Consider the following 16,070-nt stretch of genomic DNA (forward strand, 5'->3'; position numbering starts at 1 on the left):
AAGCATTAATTGGTAATATCTGATGAGTGAAGAACACAATTTGATTATTAGAAGGTTGATTTCTGAAATTTCTATAAAGAACGATTAGTTTAGTGAGGTCAATATTTTACACGAATGTTTATAAAATGAAAAAATATTCAACTACGTACTAGCTTTGTATGAATAATTTTAACCTAAAAATTTGTTCTGTGCTAAAATAGCAGTGGAAATTATACTACATGTAAAAGTGAGTCATAAAAACAAATACAATTTTCTTATTTTCTATCTTTTTTACTTTTATCGCAAGTTTGATTTCTATACATATAACTGTTTTCAATTTAAGGAGGAACTTATTTTCTTAAGGGCTTTTCATACAAATTTGAAAAATAACTGTTGTTTTTGATCCCTTATCTCTATCTTTATCCTTCTATTTTTGTGAGACTGTATCGGTTATTTATTCTTAATATTTACAATCCGAAGTCTAATTTATGTGCCGTATTAATTTTCTGTGAATAATTTAGAGATATGTGAAATCTTGCTATATATATATGTATATACTGTTTGGTACCTATTAGAAGTGCGTTCGATCTAATGTGGAAAATTCTTAATTTTAATAAAATAGTCTCAAATTGCTAAGGCTGGGGCAAACTAAGAAGTTTCTGGAATATACAGGGTAATAAGTAATATTATGCTCTGAGCGTCATGTTGTTTCTTAATAAAATTCTTTAGTCTCAATAATCAATTTTCTCTGTTCATAAAGATGGTGGTTGTTTATTTTAAGAATTTTGTTCTTAATTCCAAATATTGCGGACATTCTTTTATTATGCATTAGTTGGTATCCAATCTTCTTGGATAGGACGTATTGCATATTCCATTTTTATTTGTTTTATATTTTATCCTGTTTCCTAGACTCACTGCACAATCACGTTTGTCTCTCTGCTAATCTAACTTGTACTATTATTCTTTTAGTTATTAACAATAATTTCATATCTAAGCAACTCACTTCAATTATGTTTTCTGAGTCGTTAGTATATTTATATACTTCACCGTTGATAATCCTGTAGATTATTCTATTCTCTCCGTTTATTACGCCCCAAGGCTTACTGTAGGCCGTGTTCCTAACCGTCGCAAACAGATCGTCTTACATGACCGTCGAGATATACACAAAGTAGCGATAAACGCATAGTTGTCGTCAAGCAGCGAGTTCCAGAAACATCTATTCGCCTTCGGTGCGTTATTTTATCCGCATAAAGAAAGAAGCTGGTATACGTGATCATAGGCGCGAACGGTGGCGTGATCCGAGCGTAGTGGGGGTCGTATCTCAGAGAAGACAAAGGACAAAATGGAAGGGCAGTCAGTGGCAAATGAGAATTCAAACGGGATGCATCGAAAGGTTCAGACGAATAAAATCAAAGTCGCTTAGTCTAACGAATACATCGAGAAATATCATAAAATCGGGTCAAATTACTGTAACAAACTAATTTTATCATCGTTAAATCATTTGTGACGTATTCATTATAACTTTAAATATCGTTAAATATACACGTTTATATTAACCGTGTTAATTCAAAGTTAAAATCATTTGAACTATCTCTGTTATTCTAAACGAAACAGGGGAACGACTAATTCGCGGCGTCGATTATCATAATCGTAGCAAAAATTTACGTCTCCCGCTCACACGTTTCCCTCGCGATCGCGTCTCTACGCGAACGGTCGTTTTCGATTTGGTCCTTCGAGCCGGATCACGAGCATTGGACGATCAAGTGAACAGAGATACAGCAGTAAATCATACAGTGCCACATGATCACATCATCATCAGCATCGCAGCAACCGTTAGCGGCGAACCTCGCGCCAACAACTAGAGGGTCAACTTCCGCAAGGAAATGTCTTGCACGTCAAATCGGACACACACGGTGACGAGCAACGTTTCAATTCGCGACAACAAGGTATGTTCGTTCATTGTATTTCCTTTACAATCCGCTACAACATTTTTTTCATCTTTATTTTTACACTGCGATTTAAGGCAAGAAAAATGATTGAAAGTTTCTTTTGTTCTTGTTTCAAATCATTTTTCCTTCTTAAAAAGGATTTTAAGAAAGATGAAAAATATATTTTTCTCAAAGTATGATAGCGTTTGTGATAGATCATGTATGATCTTGTCCTTTCTTTGCAATGCTATATCTAGTGTCCTTAAATGTTCCATATCTTTTCATTTACTTATACTCTCATCTTATTCTTCTGGTCTGAAAGTATAACTGTTACAGCTTTCAATGGCTTTTATATATATATATATATATATATATATATATATATATATATATATATATATATATATATATATATATATATATATATATATATATATATATATATACATACATACACACACACACTCATATATATATATTTATTTAAATATAATTAATTTATATTAAATTATTTTTTCTTTATTAAAATTTTAATTAATAATTAATCTTTCTATTGTAAATAAAATATTTTTATTTAAACTAAAATTTTTTAATAAAATTTATATATATATATATATTTATATTCATATTTATATATTTTTTATCCTATATTTATCTATTTTTTATTCTAATTTAAAACTTATTAACAATATTATTATATATATTTTATTTATAAAAAATTTAATTTTAATTAAAATTTTATTCTCTCCGTTTATTACGCCCCAAGGCTTACTGTAGGCCGTGTTCCTAACCGTCGCAAACAGATCGTCTTACATGACCGTCGAGATGTACACAAAGTAGCGATAAACGCATAGTTGTCGTCAAGCAGCGAGTTCCAGAAACATCTATTCGCCTTCGGTGCGTTATTTTATCCGCATAAAGAAAGAAGCTGGTATACGTGATCATAGGCGCGAACGGTGGCGTGATCCGAGCGTAGTGGGGGTCGTATCTCAGAGAAGACAAAGGACAAAATGGGGAAGGGCAGTCAGTGGCAAATGAGAATTCAAACGGGATGCATCGAAAGGTTCAGACGAATAAAATCAAAGTCGCTTAGTCTAACGAGTACATCGAGAAATATCATAAAATCGGGTCAAATTACTGTAACAAACTAATTGTATCATCGTTAAATCATTTGTGACGTATTCATTATAACTTTAAATATCGTTAAATATACACGTTTATATTAACCGTGTTAATTCAAAGTTAAAATCATTTGAACTATCTCTGTTATTCTAAACGAAACAGGGGAACGACTAATTCGCGGGGTCGATTATCATAATCGTAGCAAAAATTTACGTCTCCCGCTCACACGTTTCCCTCGCGATCGCGTCTCTACGCGAACGGTCGTTTTCGATTTGGTCCTTCGAGCCGGATCACGAGCATTGGACGATCAAGTGAACAGAGATACAGCAGTAAATCATACAGTGCCACATGATCACATCATCATCAGCATCGCAGCAACCGTTAGCGGCGAACCTCGCGCCAACAACTAGAGGGTCAACTTCCGCAAGGAAATGTCTTGCACGTCAAATCGGACACACACGGTGACGAGCAACGTTTCAATTCGCGACAACAAGGTATGTTCGTTCATTGTATTTTCTTTACAATCCGCTATAACATTTTTTTCATCTTTATTTTTACACTGCGATTTAAGGCAAGAAAAATGATTGAAAGTTTCTTTTGTTCTTGTTTCAAATCATTTTTCCTTCTTAAAAAGGATTTTAAGAAAGATGAAAAATATATTTTTCTCAAAGTATGATAGCGTTTGTGATAGATCATGTATGATCTTGTCCTTTCTTTGCAATGCTATATCTAGTGTCCTTAAATGTTCCATATCTTTTCATTTACTTATACTCTCATCTTATTCTTCTGGTCTGAAAGTATAACTGTTACAGCTTTTAATGGTGTTTTGTTTTTATCTCTTGAATATGAGGTGGAATGGTGTAATAGGTACTGAAGTACACTAGGTGATATTTAACCAATAATGTTTATTAAACAGATAACAACAACTGACAATTTGCAAATAACATCGGCTGATTCTTAACGATTATTATACTTACTTGATTAGGAAAACAAATAATTGAATATCCATATACAAATTTAAATATATTATTGACATCATTATATTTTATATATTTAATTTTATCATTTTTTATAAATAATATTTGAGATATATTATTAAAAAAAAATAATTAGTTAATGAACTTGAATAAGTATATGACTTGAAATCATATTATAGAAATAAAATTTTCCATTAACTTTAAATAAACAATTATCTAATTATAAATTAAAATTTAATTATATAATTAAATTATTATAATTATTAAACATAAATAATTTATTTAAATTCTAAATTTAATGCACTAATTTGCTAATATAATCAAAATTATTAATTAAAGTTAATAATATAATTTAATTAAAAATTATAGTCCTTTCGTACAAATAATTTATTTATTTTTATAGATAGAAACCAATCTGACTCACGTCGATTTGAACTCAAATCATGTAAGATTTTAAAAGTCGAACAGACTTAATTATTAAACTTCTGCATTTAAAATTTATCTTAATTCAACATCGAGGTCGCAATCATCTTTATTAATATGATCTTTAAAAAGATATTACGCTGTTATCCCTAAGGTAATTTATTCTTTTAATTTATAATACAAGATCATTAATTATTCTTTAATTGAGGTTTATATGTAAAATAAAGTTTTATAAATTTACTAATCCTCCCAATTAAATATTTATATTTAAAAAATTTAAAATCTAATATATATATAGATATAAAATGCTATAGGGTCTTATCGTCCCATAAATATATTTTAGCATTTTTACTAAAAATTTAAATTAATTATATATATATGAGACAGTATATATCTCATTAATTCTTTCATTCTAGTTTTTAATTAAAAAACAATTGATTATGCTACCTTTGTACAGTCAATTATACTGCAGCCATTAAATAATTAAATCATTGGGCAGATAGACTTAAAATTAAAATCAATAAGCCATGTTTTTGATAAACAGGTGAATATATTTAATTTGCCTAATTCCTTATATATATATATATATATTTCAAAATTTATTAAAAAATAAAAATTTTAAACATAAAATATTACTAATATAATCATTATACTTAATTTAAATAAATTATAAATTATTTTTTTTAATAAATATATATTATTCAATTTTATATAAATTTCTTAAATTTTTAAAATAAAATCTTTAAATTATTAAGTATTTATTAATAAAAATTATTACTAAATCAATATAATTATAATATAAATTTTTAAATAATAATAATAATAATTTAATTATATATTTAAATTTATAGATTATCCTATAAATTTTTTATATAAAAATAAAAAAAATTATAAAATAAATTTTTTATATTTTTTATATATAAATTAAATTCATTAAAAAAAAACTAGATATAAAAAAATCGATTAACATTTAATTTCTAAATATATATTATAATTTTTTATTCAACAAAAACATAATTATATATTTAACTCTTTTTCTTTCGAGAATAATAAAATTATTAAATTATATTAATTAACCCTGATACAAAAGGTACAAAATTTATTTTACTTAATTAATTCTTTAAAATTTCATTCACATTACTAAATCTATAAATCATTATATTATTTCATAAATTATTACTTTAACAATTATTTATTATACAACTTTACAAAAATATAATTTAATAAATTTTAAACTAAAATATTAAATTTATTATTTAAAAAAAATTCAATTTAAATAATTTTCATTAAAAACGAAATATTATAAAAACTAATTTTTTATCTAAAAACATTTTCCAATATTTTTACTATGTTACGACTTATTCCACAAATGAAATTGACGGGCAATTTGTACACTTTTCAAAACTATTTTCAAATTAATTAATTTATTAATTTTACTTTTGAATCCTCTTTCAAATTAATATTAAAATATAATTATTAAAAAATTAAATTTATTATAACTCATAAATTCTTAAATATACTACATTTTGATTTGAATTAAAATTTTGTATTAAATTTTTATTAAAATTAATTTTATATAATAATATACAACAATACATAAACATCTACTTAAGTTTATCTTATCGTGGATTATCAAATTAAACTACAAGTTTCTCTAATAAGAATGAAAAGCCGCCATATAATTTAATTTTAATGATTCAACATTTAATAATAAATCTAATATTATTATTTTATATAATAGGGTATCTAATCCTAGTTTATTATTTTATCTTATTATTTTTATAAATATAAAATTTAATTTTATTATAAATTAAATTTCACCTAAAATATATAATTTTTATTAAATAAAATATATTTAAATATTTATTTATATAAACATAAATTAATAAAATTAACTTACAATTTTAGTTTAACCGCTATTGCTGGCACTAAATTAATCATTATTTATTTTCTTTTCTAAATTTAACTTTCATTAATTATTTAAATTTAATTATTAAAATATAATAAATATTTAATTAAATTATTATTTATTAATACAAAAATATAATTAATTTAAAAATCATTATAAAATTTATTTTATATTATTAATATTATTAATTCTATTAAAATCAAAATTTAATATGCAAACTACATTAAATATAATTTTTTTAAAAAATTTGATTTCACTATATTTATATATATATATATGTTTATATTTATATATTATTTAATTATTTATATTATTTTTAATTTTATTTTATTATTTTTTTTATAAAATTTTAAATAATAATTAATCTTTTTATTGTAAATAAAATATTTTAATTTAAACTAAAATTTTTTAATTAATATTTTTTAATTTATAAATATAAATTTTAATTTTTATTAAAAATTTATTTTTTATTTTTTTTATATTTTCTATTCAACCCAAAATTAATCAATGATGCTATTATAAATATTCTATTTATAAAAATTTTAACTATAATATATATATATATATATATATATATATATATATATATACACACACACAAATATTATACATATATTCATATTCATTTTAACACTATAGATTAGTATCTATCGTATAAATTTAATTTCTCAAAAATTTAATTTTTTATATTTTCTTTTCAATCCAAAGCTAATCAATGATGCTATTATGAATATTCTATTTATAAAAATTTTAGCTATAAATATATATATATATACACACACAAATATTATACATATATTATTTACTCATATTCATTTTAACACTATAGATTAGTATCTATCGTGTAAATTTAATTTCTCAAAAATTTAATTTTTTATATTTTCTTTTCAATCCAAAGCTAATCAATGATGCTATCATAAATATTCTATTTATAAAAATTTTAGCTATAAATATATATATATACACACACACAAATATTATACATATATTATTTACTCATATTCATTTTAACACTATAGATTAGTATTTATCGTATAAATTTAATTTCTCAAAAATTTAATTTTTTATATTTTCTATTCAATCCAAATCTATATATTTATCTATATATTATATAATATCTATACCTCGACGATACTCAGATTATCCTGATTCTTACTATTGTTGAAATTTAATTTCATCAATTGGAGCAATAATTTCAATAAATAGAATATTATTTTTTATTTTTATTATTTTTGAAAGATTAATTTCAAAACGATTAATTATATTTAAATTTCATCAATCTTCTCTAGAATGATTAAATAACTATCCTCCTTTAGATCACTCAATTATTGAAATTCCTTTAATTACAAATAATAAAATCAAAAATATTTTTAATAAATAAAGTTTATAAATTTAAAAATAAATAATTTATTTAATATATTAAAATTATTAATATGGCAGATTAGTGCTTTGAATTTAATATTCAATAATAAAGATTTTTATCTTTTATTAATAAACTAATTTAATATAATTATAATTATGAATTTCAAATTCAAATAAATTTTAATTATTAAAAATTTCTACATGAAATATAATAACATTCCAAGATTCAAATTCTTTTTATTCTGATAATTTAATTTCATTTCATAATTTAATTATAATAATAATAATAATAATTATTTCTATATCAACATTTTTTATTATAGATTTTATATATAATAACTTTTTAAATTTAACTTTATTAAAAAATCATACAATTGAAATTATTTGAACTTTAACTCCTATAATTATTTTAATAATTATTTGTTTTCCATCCTTAAAAATTTTATATTATATTGATGAAATTATAAATCCTTATTTTTCTATTAAAGCTATTGGCCATGAATGATATTGATCTTGTGAATATCCAGAATTTAATAATTAAGAATTTGATTCATATATATTAAATTATGAACTAATAAATCAATTTCGATTATTATAAACTGATAATCGATTAATTATTCCATTTAAAATTTCCATACGAATAATTATTTCTTCATTAGATGTTATTCATTCATGAACTATTCCATCATTAGGAATTAAAGTAGATGCTATTCCTGGTCGAATTAATCAATTAAATTTATTTTGTATTCGTCCAGGAATTTATTTTGGACAATGCTCTGAAATTTGTGGAATAAATCATAGATTTATACCTATTATATTAGAAAGAACTTCTTATGCATTATTTATAAATTGAATTAAAAATAAAATTTGAAAAATTAGTTAATTTAAATAACATTATATTGTCATTCTAAAATTAATATTTTATTATTATTTTTCTATCATTAGAAGTCAGAAATAAAGAATTGATCTTTTAAATCAATTATAGTAATTAAAATTTACTTCTAATGAATACCACAAATAATACCTATTAATTGATTAGTTATCTTTATAATATGTTTATTTACTATTATAATTTTAATAAATTCATTTTTATTATATATTATCATAAAAAATATTTATAATATAAATAATAATAATAATAATAATAATAATTTAATTAAAAAATGAAAATGATTATGATAAACAATTTATGTGAAATATTTGATCCTTCAATTAATAATTATATTCAATTAAATTGAATTTTTATAATTTTACCAATTATTTTATTTCCAAATTCATATTGATTAATTCCTTCGCGAATTTTAATAATTTTTAAATTATTTATTGAATATTTATTTAATGAATTTAAAATAATTATAACTAATAAATATTCGATAAATATTTTTTCATTCTTAAGAATTATAATTTATATTATAATATTAAATTTATTTAGATTAATTCCTTATACCTTTACATCAACAAGACATTTAATATTTAATCTATCAATAGCATTATCTTTATGATTAAGATTTTTAATTTACTCAATTATTAATTTTCCTATAAAAACTTTAAGACATTTAGTACCATTAAATTCTTCAAAATTTTTAATAAATTTTATAGTAATTATTGAACTTATTAGACTTTTTATTCGCCCTTGAACATTATCAATTCGTCTTTCAGCAAATTTAATTTCAAGACATCTTATTCTTATTTTACTAAGAAATTTTATAATAAACTTCATTATTTTATCACCAATAACTTTAATAATTCAAAACATATTATTAATTTTAGAAATTTCAATAGCTTTTATTCAAGCTTATGTATTCTCAATTCTATTAACATTATATTTTTCTGAATCAAATTAATGAAAAAAAATTTTCCTTTTCATATAGTTACTATTAGACCATGACCAATTATTGTTTCTTTAAATACTATAAATTTATTACTAAGAACAATTTTATGAATTTACTTAAATAATTTATTAATTATAATTTTTAATTTATTAATTTTGATTTTATCAACAATAATATGATTCCGAGATATCATCCGAGAAAGAACATTTCAAGGAATACATTCTTTTTATATTTTATCAATAATAAAATTTAGAATAATTATATTTATTATTTCTGAATTATTCTTTTTTATTTCATTTTTTTGAACATTTTTTCATAATTCAATCTCTCCTTCAATTGAAATTAATTTTATATGACCACCAAAAATAATTAAATTTTTTAATCCATTTGAAATCCCTTTATTAAACTCAATTATTTTAATTATATCAGGATTTTCAGTTACATTAAGACATTATAATATATTAAATAATAAATTTAAATCAAGAATCAAAATATTATCATCAACAATTTTTTAGGATTTTATTTTAACTTTATACAAATTTTTGAATATTATAATTAATTTTTTTGTATTAATGATAGAATTTTTGGATCTATTTTCTTTTTATCAACTGGTTTTCATGGTATTCATGTTCTTATTGGAACATTATTTTTATTATATTCTTTAATACGAATATTAAAAAATCATTTTTCAACAATTCATCACATTAATTTTGAATTTGCTATTTGATACTGACATTTTGTTGATGTAATTTGATTATTTATTTATATATTTTATTATATTATTATAAATTAAATTAACTTTAAATATATAGTATAATAAATTACATTTAATTTCCAATTAAAAAATTTAATATTAAATTAATATATTTAATTTATATAATTTATTATTTATTAATTTTTATAATTTTAATAATTATTTATTTATTAAATAAATTTTTATCAATACATAAAAAATTTAATATAGAAAAAAATCTACCTTATGAATGTGGATTTAATCCTATTACAAAAATAAATATTCCATTTTCATTACCATTTTATTTAATTTCATTAACATTTTTAATTTTTGATGTAGAAATTATTTTATTAATCCCATTAATCTCATATATCAAAACATTAAATTTTTTTTATTTATTTATTTTAATAATGTTTTTATTTGTAATATTAATTTTTTCATTAATTATAGAATGATCATGTAATTATTTAAATTGAATATTTTAAATTACTTTAATTAAAATTTTTAATAATATAAGGATTTAAAAATAAATCAATCTTTAAGCCGAAATTAAAAGTAAATTTTACTTCTTATATTAATTTAAATTTATAAAATAAAATAAATTTTAAATTGAAGCCAAATTAGAGGCATTTTATTGTTAATAAAATAATTGAATCTAAAAATTCCAATTTATTAATATATATATATATATATAAATTAAAAAATTTATTAAAAAATACTTAAAACTTAAAATTTTAATTCAATTTATATAGTTTAAATAAAACATTATACTTTCAATATAAAATCATTAATCAATAAAAATTAATTATAAATAGAAATAATTTAATAAAGCTTCTAACTTTAATTTTGATTTAATATATCATTATTTCATAAAAATAACAACAACAATAATAATAATAATAAATTTATAATTATATATATATTATTATTTAAAAATTTAAAAAAATTTCCATAATATTTTCAATATTATGCTCTAATATAAGCTATTTAAATTCTTTAATAATTTTTATTTTTTATTATTATTATTATATTTATTTTTATATATATAAATATAAATATTAAATTAAAACTATAAAAATTAATAAATATAAGTACAATAATAATAATAAAGAAATTTTAATTATAAAATTAATTTCTATTAAATCACAAATATATCTTATAATTTTTCCTAAAAATTTTTCTAAAAAACCTTTCTCAAAATAAAATTCATAATAAATTATTTTATTTATCAATTTATTAATAAATAACTTATAAAAAAACTCTATTATAAAAAATCTTTTAAAAAACATTTTTCTTTTTTTTAAAAAATTTATATTAATTATTAATATTGAAAATATTAATCCTAATAAAATCATTTTAAATACAAAATATTTATAAATATAAATTAAATTAATATTTAAATAATAAAAAAAATATTAAAAATAAATTTTCTTAAAATTAATATTATAATTAAAATTATTGACAAAACTATAATTATAACACAATCTTCTCTTAAATATATTAAATTTATTATATAATTATTATTTGTTATTATAAATAATAAACGAAAAGAATAAGATACAGTAAAAATAGTTCCAAAAATTAAATTCATTATTCTAAAAATTCTTTTAATATTCAAAAAATAAAATTCAACAATTAAATCCTTAGAATAAAATCCAACTAAAAATGGAAAACCACATAACATTATTAATGAAAATATTAAAAATATCCTCTTTAAAGGATACACAAAAAATATACCTGAATAAAAACGAAAATTTTGAATACCATTTATGTAATGAATTAATCTTCCTACACATATAAATATTATAGACTTAAAAAATGCATGAATAAATAAATGTAAAAATGTTAGATCTGTTATTCCTAATGAATAAATTCTTATTATAAAACCTAATTGTCTTAATGTTGATAAAGCAACAATTTTTTTAAAATCTATTTCAAAATTAGCCATAATTCCTGAAACCAATATTGATATTCTTGAAATTATTAAAATAAATCTCTTATATTTTAAATCAATTATCATCTCATAATTAATTAGCAAATAAATACCAGCAGTAACTAAAGTAGAAGAATGAACTAATGAAGAAACAGGAGTTGGTGCTATTATCGCAGCTGGCAATCAAATTATAAATATTAATTGAGCTCTTTTTGTAAACACTATTAAAAAAAATATAATTAAAATTAAAAAATTTATTTTGTATAATATTAAATTTCATCTTCCAAAAATTACTATAAAAGAAATAATTATTAATAATCTACAATCCCCTAAGCGATTTAAAATTATAGTCATTATCCCAGAATTTAATGATAAAAAATTTTGATAATAAATAATTAAACAATAAGAAATTAATCCTAACCCATCTCAACCTAATAACAAAGTTAATATATTTGGTCTTAAAATTAAAAAAATTATTGAAATCAAAAATATTAATATTAAATAATAAAATCGATTAATTAAATACTTATTATTCAAATTTATATATCTAACTCTATAAAATAAAATAAATGAACTAATTAATATGACTAAAAATACAAATATCAATAACTTGAATCTAAATATAAAAATTAAATTTATTTTTATAGAATTAATATTAAAAATTAATCATTCAAAAATAAATAATTTATTAATAAATAAAATATAAAAACTAAAAAATATAAAAATAAAACTTATAGCTATTAAAATAATTCCAGAAATAATTATTTTCATTAAATTTAAAATATAAATTTATATATCATTGAAATCACAATTCAATATTTTAATTAAACTATTTAAATAATATAATAATTTAAAAATAAAAATATTTAAAGGTAAAATATGTAATATTAACCTTAAATAATTTATTAAATAACTATTTATTAAATTTATTTTTGAATAAAAAATTTTTCCGTATTGTATAAATCTAAATAAATAAATTGAATAAATAAATCTCAATAAACAATAAAAAATTAAAAATATGAATAAATATTTACATCAACCAACTAATCTTATTAATAAAAAAATCTCACTAACTATATTTAAAGATAATGGAGCTCCAGAATTATAAATACATATTAAAAATCATATTATTGTTATTGAAGGTATAAAATTAATTATTCCTTTATTAACAAAAATAATTCGTGTCCTAGTTTGGCTGTAAATTATATTTACCAAATAAAATAAGCCCGATGAGACTAAACCGTGAGAAATTATCATGACTAAACCACCAAGAATTCTAATTTTTTTTCCTACTAATAAACCCAAAGATATGATACCTATATGAACTACAGAAGAAAGAGCAATAATTAATTTCATGTCAAACTGAAATAAACATATAAATCTTAAAACAATTATTCCTAAAAAATTAATTATAAACAAATGAAATTTTATGAACTTAAATATTCTTTTAAAAATTAATAAAAAACGCAATATTCCATATCTACCTAATTTTAATATAACTGAAGCTAAAATTATTGATCTAAAAAATGAAGCTTCAACATGAGCTTTAATTAATCAACCATGTAATATATATATAGGAATTTTTACTAAAAATGATGATAATAAATATAAAAAACCGAATTTATCAAATTTTAATAACAAAATTTCTAATATTAAAAAATTAATTCTATCACTAAAATTTATTAATTTGAAAATCAAATATAATATAGGTAGAGAAAAAACTAATGTATAAAATATTAAATAAAATGCAGACAAAACTCGATCTTCTGAATAACCTCATTCTATAACTATATAAAAAATTAATAATAATCTTAATTCATATATAAAATAAAATATTAATAAATCTATACATATAAAATTTATCAGCATAAAAAATATTAGAACTAAATTTAAAAATAAACAATTTTTTTTATATTCTTTTAAATTTAAAAAAATTACACCAAATACTCAAAATATTATTAAAATTAAATAATTTGAATAATAATTATTCCCTAACCCTCCGATCAAATAAATTCATTTTAATCAATTCATATTTATTAAAAAATTTAATCTCAATAAAAATATTAAATTTCTTAACATATAAAAATTCACAAATTTAAACAAAATGATAATAATAACCACAATTGTAATTTCATTCATTATAAAATTAAATTTAAAACGTTAATTTTTTGATGACCATATTCATAATTCAATCTTACTAACAAAGATAAACCTATTACTCCTTCACAAACAGAATAAATTAAATAAATTAAATAAATTCACCTATTTAAATCAATTAAAATTATATAAAATGACTGAAATTAAATATTCTAATCCAATTAAGAAAGTTAAAAAATAAATATTATTATTTAATAAAATAACTAAAATTAAAAAAATAAAATTAAAAACAATAAATTCTATAATAAATTTAATATTAAAAATTTTATAAATTAAATTTTTTAACTAATATTAAATTTCAAAAAAATTTTATAAAAATATCTATAATTCCCAAAATTATAATTTTAATTTAAACTATTTTTTGATAATTAAAATCATATAAAATAAAATAACTAAAATTAAATATTCTATCCAATTAAAAAAAATTAAAAAATAAATATAATTACTTAATAAAATTAAAATTAAAAAAAAAATAAAATTATAAAAAATAAATTACAAAATAAATTTATTACTAAAAAATTTATTAAATTAAATTTTTTAAATACTAAATTTCAAAAAAATTTTATAAAAATATCTATAATTCCCAAAATTATTATTTTAATTTAAACTATTTTTTGACAATTTAAATTATAGTTATATAGTTTAATAAAAACATTAATTTTGTAAATTAAAAATTTAAAAATATTAATATAACTATAAAATAATTTAAAAATTTATTTATAATTAATGAAAACTTTAATAATTATTTATTTTTTTTTTATTTATAAATTTAAGAATTAATTTAATTTTAATCTTAAACTATTTTTATATAAATACATTTATATCTCCAATAAAACAAATATTATATTTAATTTTTCATATTATTTTTATAACAATAAACATCATAACTTACAAACAAATAATCTCATTAAACTTATATATTTTATTAATTATTTTTATTAGAGGAATTTTAATTTTATTTTCTTATTTCATTAGATTAATTAATAACCCTATAAAAAAAAAACAATTATTTTAATTTATTTTATTTAAACTTAATTTTTTTTATAACTTTTTTATTTTTAATAAATAATTATAAAATAAACTTAAAAATATTAAATTTTAATTATAACAAAAATAATAAAATATATAATATTAAAAAATTATATTTAAAACCAAATTATTGAATTCTTTTAATATTTATTATTTTTTTAATTATTATATTATTAATTATAACAAAAATTTGTTTTATTAAAAATAAAAACTTACGAGCAAAAAAATGAAAAAAATAATTTCATCAATTTATAAAATTCATATATTAAATTTACCATTATCATTTATTAATTTACCGACCCCAATTAATATTAATTATTTATGAAATTTTGGGTCAATACTTGGAATATTTTTAATAATTCAAATTATTTCAGGATTATTTTTATCAATACATTATTGCCCAAATATTAATATTGCTTTTAATAGAATTTCAAACATCATAAAAGATATAAATTCAGGATGATTAATTCGATTAATTCATATAAATGGTGCATCATTTTATTTTTTTATTATATATTTACATATTGCACGAAATATATTTTACTATTCATTTAAATTATATCAAGTTTGAATAATTGGTGTTTCAATTTTATTTTTATCAATAGGAACAGCATTTCTTGGTTATGTTTTACCATGAGGTCAAATATCTTTTTGAGGAGCAATGGTTATTACAAATTTAATTTCGG

General features: G+C 18.5%; 1 pseudogene; it reads right to left on the reverse strand.

Moving 5' to 3' along the window:
• Positions 1-11,323: 11,323 nt before the first annotated feature.
• LOC143304641 (NADH-ubiquinone oxidoreductase chain 5 pseudogene) lies at positions 11,324-14,586 on the reverse strand (annotated as a pseudogene).
• Positions 14,587-16,070: the final 1,484 nt, after the last annotated feature.

Source organism: Bombus vancouverensis, unplaced genomic scaffold, assembly GCF_051014615.1.
Source record: "Bombus vancouverensis nearcticus unplaced genomic scaffold, iyBomVanc1_principal scaffold0045, whole genome shotgun sequence".
Classification (NCBI taxonomy): Eukaryota; Metazoa; Arthropoda; class Insecta; order Hymenoptera; family Apidae; genus Bombus; species Bombus vancouverensis.